Raw genomic sequence first — 18638 nt, forward strand, 5'->3', positions numbered from 1 at the left:
TGAAGAACCTTCTGCCACAAGTCGGGCTTTGTAGCGCACAACTTCATTTTTCTCATTTCATTTTCTCACAAATACCCATCTGTATCCAACAGGTTTTACATCTTCTGGTGTACGGACTACAGGTCCGAAGACTTCACGTTTTGCAAGTGAGTCTAATTTAGCCTTCATGGCTTCTTTCCATTTTGGCCAATCATTTCTTTGTCAACATTCTTCGACTGCTCTTGGCTTAAGATCCTTACTTTAATGCATGATATTTAATGCCACATTATATGCAAATATTTCATTGACAATTGTTTTATTTCGGTCCCATTTCTCTCCTGTAAAGACATAATTTATCGAGATCTTGTCATTTTCACAATTTTCAGGTACCTGAACGTCTTCTATGTCTTTACTATGTCAGAATTTTGGACAACTGTAGGTGACTTTACTATGTCTTTTCAACCAGGATAGTATTTACCTCTTTTCTCTTTTGAGGATTTTTGTCTTTGGAACCGACACGCTTGCCACGCTTTTTGCGTGTATTTGCTTTGGTGGCAATTTGTCCAACTGGGACATCAATTTGAATTGGGGCATTTTCCACTGGTATATACGACTTGGTTATCCTCTTTGTATCGGAAAATGTATCAGACAATTCATTTGCTATTCTTTGCAAATGTATAATCTTTTGAACTTCTAGTTCACATTGTCTTGATCAAGGATCTAAATGCATCAACGATAATGCATTCCAATTTAGTTCCTTTTCAGGAATCTTATTCTCTCTCCCTAATGTTGGAAATTTTGATTCATCAAAATGACAATTCGCAAACCAGGCTTTAAATACATCTCTAGTTTGTATCTTGGTGCACGAAATTGTGATCTCAATGGTGCCAACAACTTGGTACGCACAATTGTAATTTCAATTCTTTTTCACAACTTCTCACAACTAACCAGCAAGTGCACTAGGTCGTCCAAGTAATAAACCTTACGTGAGTAAGGGTTGATCCCACGGAGATTGTCGGCTTGAAGCAAGCTATGGTCATCTTGTAAATCCTAGTCAGGCGGATTCAAATGGTTATAGAGTTTTGAAAATCAAAAGATAAATAACCATAAAATAAAGATAGAGATAATTATGTAATTCATTGGTGGGAATTTCTGATAAGCGTATGGAGATGTGTTATTCCTTCTGAATCTCTGCTTTCCTACTGTCTTCATTCAATCATTCATACTCCTTTCCATGGCAAGCTGTATGTATGGGGATCACCGTTGTCAATGGCTACCGTCCATCCTCTCAGTGAAAATGGTCCAGCTACGGGTTACGTAGGGCTAATCATCTGTTGGTTCTCACTTGTGTTGGAATAGGATCCAGTGATCCTTTTGCATTTGTCACTACGTCCAACAGTCATGAGTTTGAAGCTCGTCACAGTCATCCCATCCCAGATCCTACTTGGAATACCACAGACAATGTTTAGACTTTCCGGATCTCAAGAATGCTGCCAATTGATTCTAGCTTATACCACAAAGACTCTGATCTCACAGAATGGAAGGCTCTGTTGTCAGGAGAGGCAACCATGCGTCATGAATCAGGAATCCAAGAGATATACATTCAAGCTTGTTTTCAGGGAGAACGGAAGTGGTTGTCAGGCACGCATTCATAAGTTGAGAATGGTGATGAGTGTCACATAATCATCACATTCATCATGTTCTTGTGTGCGAATGAATATCTTAGAACAAGAATAAGCTTGAATTGAATAGAACAATAGTACGTTGCATTAATACTCGAGGAACAGCAGAGCTCCACACCTTAATCTATGAGGTATAAAAACTCCACCGTTGAAAATACATAAGTGATGAAGGTCCAGGCATGGCCGAATGGCCAGCCCCCCAAAAGTGATCAAAAGATCAAAAGATAATCCAAAGATTTTCCAAAAAGATCCCCTAGTACAACAGTAAAAAGTTCTATTTATACTAAACTAGTTACTAGGGTTACAGAAATAAGTAAATGATGCAGAAATCCACTTCCGGGCCCACTTCGTGTGTTCTTGGGCTGAGCATTGAAGCTTTCATGTGTAGAGACTTTTCTTGGAGTTAAACGCTAGTTTGCAGCATGTTTTTGGTGCTTAACTCTAGCTTGTAACCTGTTTCTTGCGTTTAACGCCAGAATATGGCAGGAGGCTGGCGTTTGAACGCCAGTTTTCATTGTCAAAACTCGAGAAAAGTATGGACTATTATATATTTTTGGAAAGCCCGGGATGTCTACTTTCCAACGCAATTGAGAGCGCACCATTTAGATTTCTGTAGCTCCAAAAAATTTATTTCGAGTGCAGGGAGGTCAGAATCCAACAGCATCAGCAGTCCTTTTTCAGCCTCTAAATCAGATTTTTGCTCAGGTCCCTCAATTTCAGCCAGAAAATACCTGAAATCACAGAAAAACACACAAACTCATAGTAAAGTCTAGAAATGTGAATTTTTCTTAAAAACTAATAAAAATATACTAAAAAGTAGCTAGATCCTACTAAAAACTACCTAAAAACAATGCCAAAAAGCGTATAAATTATCCGCTCATCATATCTCAAGATACCTCACTATAGAGGGAGAATCATATCCAACATATATCCCCAATTTTCTTTGGAGTCCCATTTTAGTGCGATTAGGTGGTGTGATAAAACCATTATTTTATGATTTATTTTTGTGCTAAATTGAGTGGAATTTATCAGATTATTCCTACACTTATTCATAAAATTCACATGTTCTACGTTACCTTCCTAATTTCATGTTATGATTGAAAACTCGCTTCCAGAGCTTTTAGATTGTCAAATTTTAACTCCTCTATATACCATTCGATGCCATGATCTGTGTGTTGAAGTGTTTCAGGCTTTATAGGGCAAGAATGGCTTGGAGAATGGAAAGGAAGCTTGTAAAAATGGAAGGAACACAAAGGAATAATGAAGCTAACCAGCGGGACGTGACGCGTACACGTAGATGACACGTACGCGTGACCAGCGCAAAAGAGAAGCGACGCGTACGCGTGACTGACGCATACGCGTGATAAGGGATTTCACCAAACGACGCGCACGTGTGACCCACGCGCAGTAGCGGAGCCACGTTATGAGCAAGGGGGGCAATGCCCCCCTCCCAAACTAATAAAATGTATGTATTAAGTTTTTTAATTTTTTAGTTTAACCCTTTTTTAATTTTTAATTTTTCTTTCTTCTTAACTTATATTTTTCATGTTAGCCCCTCCCAAAATAATTTCTAGCTCCGCCCCTGCCCACGCGTACGCGTGATGTGCGCCACGTGCAGAAGTTGCAGAATCTGGGCACTTTTTGGCCCAGTTCCAGGTCCAGAAAACACATATTAGAGGCTGGGAGTGAGGTAGAATGGGGAGAGACATTCATTCATCACATTCACACAATTTTAGGTTTAGATATAGTTTTGGAGAGAGAGGTTCTCTCCTCTCTCTTAGGTTTTAGGATTTAGGATTTCTTTAGGATTTACGATTATCTCTTCTCAATCCCAAGTTTAATGTTCCTCGACTTAATTCTCTCCTAATCTTATTGACTTTAATACTTTGATCTATACATCCCTTTTGTGATTGGATTCTCTGTTTAATATAATTTGAGGTATTTCATATTCAAGATTGCTCTCTTTTGATCTATGTTGCTGATATTTGAGATTGGTTATTTGGATGTTATTATCTCCTGTTGCTTCTATACTATTTTGTATTATGCCTTCCAAGTGTTTGATGAAATACTTGGGAGGATTTTAATTTAGATTTTCATCCTTTTGGCCTTGGTTGAGTAATTGGTGATGCTTAAGTTATCAAACTCCTTTGATTGATTACTTATTGAAAGTTGCTAATTAACTTGAATCCCACTAACTCTAGTCTTTCTTTGGGAGTTGACTAGGACTTGAGGATTCATATTGATTTATCCACTTGACTTACCTTCATAGTTAGAGGTTAACCAAGTGGGAGCAACGGACAATTCTCATCACAATTGATAAGGATAACTAAGATAGGATTTCCAATTCTCATACCTTGTCAAGAGTTTTTATTGTTATTTTTCTATTCTCTCTATAATTTACTCTTCTCATTTCTCATCTCCACAACCCCAATTTACACAACTCATAACCAATAATAAGAACACTTTCCTGCAATTCCTTGAGAGAAGACCCGAGGTTTAAATACTTCGGTTATTATTTATTAGGTGTTTGTTACTTGTGACAACCAAACGTTTGCATGAAAGGATTCCTTGTTTGTTTAGAAGCTATACTTTCAACGACAACACATTTGTGAATTTCTAGACCATGCGAGGAATCCGTTCGTCATGGTGCAATGGGAACATATATTGCACACCCAAATATTCTTAAATGGGAAATATTTGGCTGCTGGCCAAAAGTTAATTGCATAGGAGAGAACTGATGGTAACTCGTTGGCCTCAAATGAATAAGTGTTGCGGTAATAGCATGCCCCCAAAACAAGGTTGGGAGATTTGTTCTCATAAGTAAAGGTCTAGCAATTAATTGGAGGAGTTTAATAAGTGATTCTGCTAACCCATTTTGTGTGTGAACATAAGCTACTGGATGTTCAACACTTATTCCATTAGCCATACAAGCATCAAAAGCTTGGGAAGAAAATTCACCAGCATTATCAAGATGAATTTCTTTGATTCAATTTTCTGAAAATTATGCTTTTAATCGAATAATTTGAGCCAGTAATCTCGCAAACGCCAGGTTGTGAGAAGATAATAAGCACACATGTGACCATCTCGAAGATGCGTCTATTAGGATCATAAAATATCTAAAAGATCCACATGGTGGATGAATAGGTCCACATATATCACCTTGAATCCTTTCTAGGAATTTAGGGGACTCAAATCTAATCTTTACTAGTGAAGGAATTAAAATTAACCTCCCTTGAGAACATGCAGCACAACAAAATTCACGAGTTTTAAGAATCTTCTGGTTCTTTAGTGAATGTTCATGGGAGTTTTCAATAATTCTCCTCATCATGGTTGTTCCTGGATGACCCAATCTATCATGTCAAGTTATGAATTCATTTGGACTAGTAAACTTCTGGTTTACAATGGCATGTGATTCAATTGCACTAATTTTGGTATAATACAACCCAGATGAAAGTGAGAATAATTTTTCTAATATAACTTTCTTATTTGAATCATGAGTTGTGATACATAAATACTCATGATTTTCCTCATTCATTGTCTCAACATGATATCCATTTCGGCGAATATCTTTGAAATTCAACAAGTTCCTCAGGTACTTGGTAGATAATAGTGCATTATTTATTATAAATTTTGTTCCTCTAGGAAACAAAATTATAGCTCTTCTGGAGCCTTCAATCACATTGCCTGAGTCAATAATAGTATTAACATATTCTTCTTTTGGCACAAGATGGGTAAAATATATATCACTTTTGAGAATAGTGTGCGAACTTGCACTATTCGCAACGCAAATATCTTCACTATAAGTCCTTGCCATTCTCTTCAAAGACAACTAATAATAATAAAATGAGTAATATGCACAGGTAAATTGAATACTTGATCGGAATTATTTATATAATAAACACTGTACATAAAATAATGTCATATACTGAAATTTTATTTTTAAAACTTGACACATTTAATGATTTCAAAATTCATGAACATTAATATTTCATTATTTATATACATCATATTTGAAACTCAAATACATAGAAATAATACTTAACAATAAGTTCTTTACATTATTTATTTACATGGATACTCAATCTCACATATTAAACTATTCCATCATTGATCAAATGACCAATATTTCCTTTAGGGTCCTCAAAGAAATCAGATACATCATAATGAGTGGTGGAATTTTCAGCAACATCATTTGAAACGAAATTCGTCTCCTTTCCTTTGTCGTCTTTTTTCAAAGATGCTTGATAAAGATTGACTAGGTGCCTTGGTATACGACAGGTACGCGACCAATTGCCCTTTCCACCACAACGGAAATACTTATCCTCTGTTGATTTATTTTGCCCAATATTTTTTTCTTTATCCCACTTCTGGTGAGATCCTCTCTTTTGAATATAATTCCTTTTCCTTCCATAATTTTTCTTGTTATTAAAACCTTGCCATTTACCTCTTCTAGGGTAATTTGTCGCATTTACTTCAGGAAATGGAGCGGCGCCAGCTAGGCGCGCTTCATGATTTTTCAAGAGCAACTCATTGTTGCGTTCAGCAACAAGAAGGCAAGAAATTAACTCAGAATATTTTTTAAACCATTTTTCTCGATACTGTTGCTGTAGGAGCACATTCAAGGCATAGAAGGTTGAGAAAGTTTTCTCTAACATATCATGATCAGTTATCTTTTTTTCACATAATTTCATTCGTGAGGTGATTAGAAACATTGCAGAATTATATTCATTTATGGATTTAAAATCCTGTAAACGCAAGTGCATCCATTCATATCGGGTTTGAGGAAGTATCACCGTTTTTTTATGATTATATGTAAGACCCAAGACCTTTGAAAAAGGGCTATCATTAGCTAATTTCAAATTCAGTGTTTCTGTAGCTTTAATTTCAGAAATTTCTTTATTAAAGCAAGTTTTGATTTATTGAATTTGAAATAAATTGAGATTATTATCCAATTTTATAATTATTGGATTATTTTCTATATTCAAATTATAAAGTTGGTAGTTGTGAATTAATAAGGATTTTTATATGATTTGGATTAAATAATTAATATTTTAAATATTAATGTTGCTATTTTGGAAAATAGAGAAATTAATTATATTATTTCTAATTTTTAGATTTGGGCATTTTTATTGAAAATAATTTGTAAAATTGATGAGCAAATAGTATTTTTTCATATACAATTAGTATTGAATTTACATTGGATTTTAATTACTATATTATTCCCAATTTTATGTGAAATTACCATAATGCCCTTAACCTTAATTTTCAAAATAATGAAAGCCTTAATTCCCAACCCAGCCGCCACATCCTATTTATTTCCCTTCCTTCTCTCAGTAACGCAACACACACAGCAGCAACAGCTACAAAACGAAGCCAAGGAAAGAAAGGGTTAGGATGAAACCGGGAAGAGGGAGATGGGAAGAGGAAGGACGGCACCGGCGGGCAGCACTGCCGCCGCGCCGTCGTGTTACCGCCGAAGGAGAGGAAGCCACGGACTATGGTCACGGGTGGAAGAGAGAGCGCGAGCCAGGGCATGCAAGACGGAGCCGCCACTGCTTGGTCGCCGTCCAGCCTCGTCCCACCGCGTCTCGCGATCACCGCCGTCGCACCGGTCACCCTCCGAGCTCGCCATCAAAGATGTCGCGTCTCTGTCACGTGAGGGGAGTGCGACCCACCGCGTGGAGCTGCGCTACCGTGCATCACCACTGCCGTCACTGACTGACCAGCCCGTTGCGTCGCCGTCGTCAAATCCGTCCCTTGCCGCTGCCGTTGAAGCTGTGAACAGAGAAGAGGGAAAGGGATGAGTCACGTGGAAGCCACCTGCGTCACCACTGGAGGAAGGGAGATCCGCGCCGTTGCCGCGGTTTATGCTGCCAGAATTGCTTTGCCGCCACCAGAATTTCTGGTCGCTACGGTTCTGGTGAGTTTGCCCTATTTCTGGTTCCTCCTAGTTCTGCCAATTCAGTATTACTCTGAAACTGTCATTGAAACTGTTGTATTTAATGAAGTGGCTGTCATAAGTTACGTTGTCGCTACCGGAGAAGCTATTGTGGTCACCGGAACCATCACCGGAGCTTCTGCAATTTGATTCAGTCTTTAATCCTTTCTCACGGTAAGCATTTTCATTCTGGAGCTCTTGAAAATCAATATGTTGTTATGTTTGGCCAGAGATTCTGAGGTTTTGTATCATAGGGTCAAGCTCCGGTTATTGCGGGTCATGATTAAAGCTGCCAGCGAACCGGTTCGAAGACCGCCGCTGTTCGGTTCAGCCGTTCTTTATTCGTTCTGGTAAGCATGTTCGATTTTCGAAAGCCCTGCATTGGTGTTATGTTCCATGTAGTAAAGTGATTGCGATGTTAATGGTTTTAGGAGTTAGAATCCGGTTTGTTTATGCCGCTTGTAGCTGTTTCTGCTTTTGAAAAGGAGCAAGCAGGGCCGAAGTTCTAATTGTCGGTGATTTCGGGCTGAGCAAAAAGGAATCAGTTAACAAGTTTGGGTTATGGTTTACGTTTTGAGGTAGGGGCGCTTTCCGAAAACTATAGTTTATTATTGGAATTATTACATATAGATACTGATCTGAGACAATGTATTTGGTGATTGTATAAGCCTTATGTGATGTTGATTGTCCTAGACGAATGTAATTATTATTTGATTTTGATGAATGGATTGTTGTGTGGATTTGTGAAACGAAATGCTTTTGGAGTTGATTCTTTTAAAACTTTGATATCTGAGTTTAATCTGTTGAGGATTGATTTGAATTGAGTTAATTATTTTGATGATGTGAAAAGTCGAATGCACTTTCGAATTCAGCCTGGTTTACTTTAATTGACTTGGTTTGGACAAATGATTTGTTACTGAGCCGTTTCTTTAAAGCTTTGGAAATGAGTTGAGTTTTTAATGGTTTCCTTGAGATATGTCACTGAGGCAACTGTTGGTTTTAGCTTGCTTTTGAATTGATTTCTGGTTTTGAGCTGTTGTAAAGGAATGATAAACAGATTAGTTGGGACCCGAATCGGGTGGCAAAAGTCTAAGTTTTAGGGGAGGTGCTGCCGAAATTTCTACAAAATCCTAGTCTTGTTTGAAAAGTTATTTAAAAAGGGTTGGATTTGAGAAATTGTATTATTTGATTTATTAAGAGAATATTTATGTTTTCAAGCTTAATTTATTTAATGAACTTTATACGTTGATTTCGGCTTATTTAGAAATGAACTGTTTTTACCATTTGAATCACTGAAGGAATGAATGATGCTCTAATATTGATTTCAATATAAAAAGGAGATTTTAGTGATTTTTAAAGAAATCTAGACTTTTGATTGAGTAATTAAGTTTAAGGCATTTTGGAAGAGTTAGAAAAATGGGTTCCAAAAAGAAACCTGAAAGTGGTTTGATTCAAATGAACCGGTTCTGTTTCAAATGAGTTGATTTTTGGACCGGGTTGAAGCTTGTGATTTTGTATGGTCGGTTTCATAATAAATTCAATTTTATTTACTCGAACTGAGAATCTATGATTTTAAGAGTTTCAATGAATTTTTAAGGAATTGATATAGGTTGACCTTCCCTAAAGACTTGGGACGCTGCCGAGAAATTTTTGTTATAAAATCCCATTGTTGGATGGGTGATTTTGAATACTTTGAAATAAATCCTTAACTTGCCATGGTTTTGGAAGTTTTGGAAAGAAAATGCCGAGAGTGGCTTTGTTTTAAAAAGGGAACTCACTTTGAGTAAATTTGACTTATGAGCCTGAGATGATTTGAGAAATGAGATCTTTAAAGCCAAGGTTGAAAAGAGTTGAAATTTGATTTCAAAGTGAAATGGCTTGAGAAAAGTGGTTTATGGCTTAAATGCCGATTTTATGAACTTGATAATGTTGAATGGTGGAACTGTTGTTTTGTTATGAGCCGGAATGACTGTGTATGCTATTGAACTATGGCTGATTGCCAAATGAGTTGTGGGCCATATGGCTGATTATGAATTATGAGTTTGAGCCGAAGGGCTGTATTTATTGATAAATTGGCTGGTTCTGGATTGAACCGTGAGCCGGATGGCTGGGATGAATATTGATTTTGAATTGAATGAATATATGCTTGAGATACCTGGGCAGTAGCAAGGGTTGTGGTTCGTCCCACTTGCTCCAGGTCAGAGACTGTGATGCCTGGGTAGTAGCGGTAGTAGTGGTGATTCCACTCGCTCCAGGTTGAGCTTTTAAACACCCGCCTGGGTAGTAGCCGTAGTAGTGGTTATTTCACTGGCTCTGGGTTGAGCGGGTAGTAGCAATGGGGTTGTAGCTCAAACCTACTTGCTCCGCGATAGGTGTTTCTGTCCATGGTTAGCTACCAGGACGTGTCGGGTTGGCTATATAACCGACAGATGATATCATCAGTCACTAGGACAGGCATGCATCATATGCATCTATGTGACATTGTTTGGGTGTGCATATTGTACTTGGTTTGCCTATGTGATTACTTGTGATTACCTGCTACTTGTTCTACTTGCTGTAACTGTTTGTTTGTGCTTGAAATTCCTATCTGTGTTTGCATCTGGGACTCTGTTGGACTGTGGTGATTGGTTGATGGTTGGATTGTTTGGGCCTAGGGCCGTGGATGGAATGAGATGAACCGATTGTTGATTTCAGTTTTGTATTTCTGGTTTGGAATAAATATGAAAGACTATTTTGTTTCAGCATGGATAAACCATTTTGAAAGGCTTTTGAATTGTTGAGAATTATTGAATGGTTCCTCTTTCAAAAAAGATTTCTGACTTTACTTTTATTGAAAATTGTTGTTTTTGAAAAGAGGCGTAAGACGGTTATTAATCACTGGTACGATTTATCTTCACGTATCCTATTACAGTAATTCCCAAAAACCCTCTACTGAGAACCCTTTCGAGGATGATGTTCTCACCCCCTACATTTTTTCCCTTTCAGGATATAGGCGCAGAAGTCACGAAGAGTTATCTAGTTGTTGTTGAGATGCTCTATGTTGTTTTAGTTATGGTTTATTATACCCTCGCCTTTATCTTGAGATTTTCTGTAAGAGGGATAGGAATTGTATTGGATACTGCTTGTGATATTATTTATAAATATATGTATCTATATGGATGTATCCTTTATGAGTTTTTGCAAGTTATATGGTATCTATGGATGTACGTTGTCGAACGAAAGTATTTTTGGAGCGGTATTGCGGTTTAAAGTTTTAAACAGGCTCATATTTTAGTATTAAATAGTATAAGTGTCGTCGTAATGTCCGAGCTATCAGAGTTGCGCAGCCGGAAGCGTGAGCTTTGGTAGTTAGGGTGTTATATTATACCTTTCTTCAAGGTCTTTTCAAAGATCTGCAGGATCTTTTAATGTGAGATATTCATTTTTCAATCCTTCGTCAAGATGACGACAAAGAAAAATCATGGCTTTGGCTTTATCCTTCTACGATGCATTATTTTCATCTTTAATGGTATCTTCAAGATCCATTGAATCAAGATGGAATTCAGCATCTAATATCCATGATAAATAATTGTTTCCAGATATATCAAGAGCATTGAATTCAAGATGAGAGAGTTTCAACATAATGAAAATTTGTTACCTGAGTCTTCCTAAAATTTTGATCAGGATCTCGTGCTGATAACGTGTTGTAAAATAAATAATTAAAAAAGATATAATAAATATAAAATAAGAAAGTGTAAATAGAAAACTATAGTATCACTATTCACTACAATTACTATCACAATATATTTACTAATATTGTAGTAAAGAATATAATAGAGAATAGTATAAAAGAAAGAGTGAAGAATATTTTTATTACTATTAGTTGTTATTGATGTATGTTATCAGGAGCTTAAGTTTCTATTTATACACGTATGGAACTTTGTTTTTTCACATTTCGTTTATTGAATAACAAAAATTTCTTTCATTAAAAAACAGAGCCGTCCATATATTAATGGCATCCAACTCAATTTCTTATCACAATAGATACTATTTTTTTAAGGAAAAGTATAGGTGAACAATGAAAATATTAAACAATGTAAATAATAGATATATCAGATGTTCATTTTACTTGTGTATGGATAGTTATTTTAATATTAAAATTTAGAAGGTTAATTTGAAGGTGTAGTGTGTTTTTATTTGATTGGTGGTTGTTCATATTGTTCAATAAAGTCATTGTCCCCCTAGCATTCCCCTTTTTTTAATGAACCTTTATTTTTATTGGATCTGACTTTATTTTTTAATCAAGTACAAATAGAATTATATTTGATTTTATTTTCGTTCAGATCTAAATTGATAAATTATATTGACTTATTTATTTTAATTTATATATTAATTAAATGAGAGGTATAATTTAATGCAAGTAATAGTCTACTATTTTTTTTATTCTTTGTCTTCAATAATTTTTAGGGAGATATAATATGATAGAAAGTTTGATGATAAATTTTAGAGGAAGAAAAAACGAAGTGAGAACAACTAATATTTGAACAAAACAGATATAAATGAAAGAAAATATCAAAATAGTAACATTTCTCCCAAATCTCAATAATCCATGCCCCACCTAACTAGCTAGTAACACCTAACCTAACAAGCTAGTAACACCTAACCTAATAAAGAGGGATCCGTACCCCTACCTAACTAGTGACACCTAACCTGCGAAAGAGGAACGCATACAAAAAGTGGCCGAACCAAAAATTTTATATGGGTCAAAATAAACATAAAATAAAATAAAATAAAATAAAATAAATTAACAAATTATAATTTATAATATTTAAATCAAATTAATTATATTATATAAAAATTATATTTAATAATATACTTTAAGATTTTAATATTTTTAAATTTTTTAAATAATACTTTATATAATTAAGATAATTATTTATCATATTTAAATTGAATTTTAAAAAAGAATTTTCTTTTCAACATATAAAATAATATGATTTTGTTAAAATTTGTATTTCATCTTTGTTTAAAAATATTATTTTAATAATCTTAATACACTCAATTATTGTGTTGTCATATGAAGTAAAAAGTTTTAAATCTTTTTTTACATAGAATATATAAGAAAACATTGAAAGAATAAAATTTATTAAAAATAAATTATACCTTTAATTTGTTTGGATCATCTTAATTTTTAAATAGGTTAACTTTTTATTTTTATTCAGTCCATATTTATTATAAATTTATTATATATTTATACTTATTATGGTTATTATTATTATTATTACTATTATTATTATTATTTTAAACACTACTTACTATTGATATATTATAATACATATTATACATGAGTTATTTAAATATAATGTTTTATGTATAATATACTAATATATACTAATCAAATATCAAATATATATATATATATATATATATATATATATATATATATATATATATATATATTACTAAGAAATTATTTAAAAAAAAAGTTGGGGGGGGGGGGGGGGGGGGTCATAGCCACTGTAGATCCTCCAATAGATCCGCCACTGCATGCAAGATTGCATATCTTACATTCCTCGCTATCACACACTTGAAATTTGGAAGTGAATGGACATGTGCTCTTAGAAAAATTCTCTATTTGTTAGACCTCCAATTTCGTTTAGGTGATTGTTACGGTGTTACCATACCTAAAAAGTGGTTCCTAAATTACTATAAAAGATTAAAAATTAATTTAAAATATAAAAATTTAAAATTTATTATAAAAAAATAAATTATACAAAATTATTTAAATACTAAGTTACTAACTTATAAATATTTAAAATTATAATCTCAAATAGGTTAATAGTTTACTTTTCTATATTTTATTTTATTTTTTATTTTTTACTTTTCTATATTTTATTTTATTTTTTATTTTTTTATTGAATAGTTTATTTCATGAATTGGTTTGATATTGAGTTGAAAATAGCTATAAAATATTTAAAGATGAGTTTTTATTAATCCTAATTCATTAGCTTTTCACTACAATTTTATCTCCTATATCAAATTAGACTCAAAAAAATTTCTGCTGGCTATCCATAAATTGTGTGAAATTCTGAGGCTATGGTTTGATATAGATTAAAGAAATTGATTTTCAAATTCACTTCAGTAGCGTTATACTAAAAAATCTTTTATTACGAGTCGAATAAGGCTACAAAGTTTGGGGTTTAGATTCTTATCTATATATGGATAATGAAAATATCTGTGTTTCTTTTTTTTCCATTTGATGCTTTTTAGTTGCCTCTTCCTTGTATGTTGAACTGCAATTTTAGTTTTAATTAAATTAAATGTATTTGAATCGGATCCATATTGTTAAAATGATGCACTATATTGATGGTGAACGACAAAGTAGCAATTTAAGAAGCATACACAATGACAACGAAGTTGAGTAATATAACAAAACTATAATGATAGATAAACCAATTTTTTTCATTCATTTTTGTGTGTTTTTACTGTGATGAACGTGATGCAGTTAATCATTATGTTTGGCGTGTTCTTGACATGAGATAGACTAATCAACAAAATGCTTCTATTTGCTGATTTATCTCTGTAGGATAGAGTTGAGGAGATTGAGTAGCAGGATGAATCTTCTAGAGTGTTGTCTCAAAAAGATTCCATTGCTCAAGTTCTCGGATAAGAGAAACCGGGTAGAGTGCGTGGTGTGGGTTCCGGACCGACTCCTAGTCAACTCTTCGGTCCAAATTCGCATCCGTCGGGCAACGGAGTCCAAGTAGAGGAGATCCAGAGGAAGCTGCTTGAACTACAGGTAGAGTTGGAAGTCGAGAAGTTGAAAAGGAAAGCGATAGAGGATGAAGCAGCAGCAGAGAAGAAAAAGAGGAAGGTGATAGATAGTGCTCTGATTTATCTATTTCAACGGCAAGGTGAGGAGCTGCCACCAGACATCGTTGTAGGAATGAGTTCAGTGGAATGATAAAGTGAAAAATAGTATATTAGGATTGGAGTTATTTTGAATTGAAGCAAACATTTTTTTTGAATTAGACTATGCAACTCTTTGCAAGAGATTTGTTTTCTTGATATTTTCATAAATATATTATTTTATTTTGTAGATAATTTTTTGGTTTTTACCATAAGTTTAGATTCTAAGGTTGAAAATAATAACTCTTAAAATAATTAAAAATCCAAAAAATAAAAAAATTTATAATATTTTAAAAAATTATGCAATTTTTAAAGAAAAACCCAATTTTGTGGTTTTTTATTTTTCTTAATTTAATGGCGGTTTTAAACCGCAAAAAAGTGTCTCAAAATTTGAAAAGTCTGGCCAGGATTGCAGCAGTTTATAACCGCTGGCAACTTTGCTCGAAACCCAGTTCCTTATTGCGGCGGTTTTAAAAGTGCCACAAAACAGGCGCAAAATTGAAACTATTGAAGTAAATAGCGACAGTTCTAAAACCACCGGTAAACATACTGGAAATCGTGGCACTTGCATTTTGTGGCAAATTTCTAACTGATTGCCGTGAATTACTGATTTAGCAGCAGTTATTTCAACGGTTGGTAAAAACTGCCGCCAAACCTAATTTCCACGCCCATAACCAGGGTGGTCCAGTGAGCCGCCGCTCTTTGATTTTGTGGCGGTTTAAAACCGTGCCATACCTGTTATGCAATTCTTAATTATTATTATTCTTCTAATAAATTAAAGTACTACACTATTCATCTTTGAAACATTTAAGTTCTAGCCCATACGATAGAATTGAATGGCCTTTCCTGTTTAAAGTATTACATATTATGGGTTTTCCTCAAATTTGGGTAGAATTAATTCGAAGATATTTCACCATAGTATCCATCTCTGTTTTAATTAATAGTATACCATCTAGACCTTTTACATCTACAAGAAAAATTCGATAGAGTGATCTGTTCTCACCCTATTTGTTTATACTATGTGCTAAAATTTTCTCAGGGTTATTATTAATAGCACAGAAAACGAAAGTAATCCAAGGCATCCAATTTTTTAGATATGTACCAGAAATATCACATCTTTTTTTTTGCAAATGATAGTATTCTCTTTCTTAGAACTTCAGATCAGATTATTCACGAGGTTAAGGAGATTCGCCAACTCTATCAATTAGCATCTGGACAAAGAATCAATTTGGACAAGTCAAAAATTATGTTTAGTCAAAATGTGCCACCTCTTAGATAAATGATTATATAAGATTGGTTAGGAATTAAGGCAGTAGAACATCATGCAAAGTACCTGGGTCTACCCACTTTTGTGGACAGATCCAAGAGGCAGATTTTTTACTTCATCCAAGAACGTGTCTATAAAAAATTAAAGGGGTGGAAGAAGAAAAATCTTTCAAAGGTCGAAAAAGAAGTTCTAATTAGGATTGTGGCCCAAGCAATTCCATCATACATAATAGGGTGTTTTTAACTACCTAAGAGTCTCTGCCAACAGATTGAGAGCTTAATACATAGTTTCTATTGGGGCAGCAACAGAGGAGAAAGAAAATTTCATTGAGTCAGCTGAACAAAACTCTGTAAAGCTAAAAAGGAAGACGTCTTAAAATTTTGGCATTTTGAGACTTTTAATCAAGCTTTATTGGCTAAGCAGGGCTGGAGGCTTATCCAAACACTAGGATCACAAGCTACTAAAGTACTCAAGGCAAAATATTATAATCGGACAACCTTTCTGAGATCAGCTATTGGATACCATCCAAGTTATACATGACGTAGCATATGGTCTTCAAGATGGGTACTCAATTTAGGAGATTTTTGGAGGATAGGATCCAGTACAACTACTCGTATTGGGGATGAACTGTGACTTCCTAACCAGAACGGTTTTAAAATTTGGAGTCTGTGTTCTTATTTTGATCAGAAAGTAACAGTCAACAATCTTATTGACAAGGATACCTTGTTTTGGAAAGAGAGCCTAATCAGACACATATTCTATGACTTCGAAGCAATACAAATCCTAAGTCTACCCATTGAAATCAATCATTAACAAGATAGTTTTGTATGAAAAATCACAAACATCGGGCTATATGTAGTAAATAATGCTTACCATCTTATACGATCACAGCCATAACATGCTGCAGAATCTAGTGAACACCATTTCAAGCCTCAGTTCTAATGGAAAATGATATGAAAAATACAAACTTTAAGACATACACTTACTTTTGTTTGGGTTTAGGATTTAGGGTTTAGTGATGATTTTTTTAGTGATGATTTGCAATAATGACGGTAACATCATGATCGCAACAACATGATTTCTCTAAAAAGTGGCATCAGCAAAGAAGGCAAGGCTTTTGCGTGTTTTCTTATTATAGAGGGAGATAATCTTCAAGTAATGCAGGTTCTAAGGCATACTCACCTCCCAAACAATTATTTTGGACCCACTATTTTTAACTATAAAACTATTATGAAAAATTTCACATTTCATTATATTTTACACGTAAAAAGGAAAAGTAACTTAGTGGCCCGTTAGCATCATTAGCTTTTTCTATTCCCAATCGGATTTGGATACAAATGACCCCTCACAATATTCTTAATTTGGCATACTTAAATGTCTTGAGCTCTGAGTCGCTATTAATAATACATATAATTTCTTTAAAAAAGTTCCAACTCCTAAATTAAAGTACTACACTATTCATCTTTAATTTCTTCGCTCATAGATCTCCCATTCTGGATGGTGTAGCAGAAAGTATGAGAGTTAGAAGAAATGTTAAACTGAATAATTCACATTATTGAATTGAATTGCTTGATGGACCAAGAAGAGTAGCGTTATATATATACATACACTAAAGCAGGATGGCCTAATAGAAAATACCAGAACTACTACAAATCTGTTAAAAAAATTAGTTTGGCTAACTAACTAACAAAGTTAACCGTATAGAAAAAAAAATAATAATTATAAACTTTATTTTTATTCTTTTAAATAATTATAAACTATCTCATGACTTTTTAACGCAAAATCATGAAATTTAATTAATTTTTGATATGGTTATCAAACATTTCCACTTTTAATAATAGTCAGTTGTTATAGTTTAAATTTAATTAAATTTTCACTGATTATTAATTAAGCTATATTATCTACCTAAGTACCTAACGTTATTAATTACTAGCAGCTCAACAGGCACTATCAGCCGCTTTTCTATTGTTTTGAAGAATTTAATTTTTTTTTGTTAATATATTATTTACTTTTCAAATTTATTAAATAAATATTTTTTATTTTAATATTGACGTGATCTTATTTATATCATATTTTGTTGAAATTAAAATTACTATAAAACACTTTAAAATTTTGTTGAGAAGGTCACCGACTAACAGTCATAGGGTCACGTTCACCAAACTTCTTTGAATCAGAGTTTGGAGAAAAGTATCATGTGCCTGTGTGTGTGTATGGAGTAAACCAGTTCAATTTTTGGAACCACTCTGTCTTTGAGTTCTAATAAACCATCAGAGAAATACTACACATTAGAATTTATTATTTTTTATTATTATTTTTAGTTATTAATCTAATTTTTTAGTATAATAATCTAATAATATAATTTAATTCATACTTTTAAATATTAATGGTTAATTAATGACCAAAATTAATAAATTTTAATAACCTTTTAATATTTCTCAAACTAATAATTAAAGTGTAAATTCTAAACTCCAGACATGTTATGTTAATTTTTTTTAATTTTTTTCTTTTCAATTTTAGATTTAAGATAAACTACTAAAATTGCTCTCAAATTTTAAATACATATACACTAATATAAAAATATCTTCTACTTTTATTAATGACATGTAAAAATACCTAACATTAAATATATATTTTCAAAAAATATTTTAGATATTAAATTTCGATATAATTATTCGCAATTTATTTTTGTTAATAACAAAAAAAATAAAAAATTCTAAAGATCGAATATTCATTTGGTTTTTTATGTTTACTTTTTAAATTGTTATTTAAATATTTTTATAAAATTTTAGATGAAATACATAAATAATTTATCAAATACAAAAATTATTTATCACATTAAAAAAAAAGACTTTTTTTTGTCACATTTTATAATATTTTAAAGATA

The sequence above is a fragment of the Arachis hypogaea genome, chromosome 5 (assembly GCF_003086295.3).
Source record: "Arachis hypogaea cultivar Tifrunner chromosome 5, arahy.Tifrunner.gnm2.J5K5, whole genome shotgun sequence".
Lineage (NCBI taxonomy): Eukaryota > Viridiplantae > Streptophyta > Magnoliopsida > Fabales > Fabaceae > Arachis > Arachis hypogaea.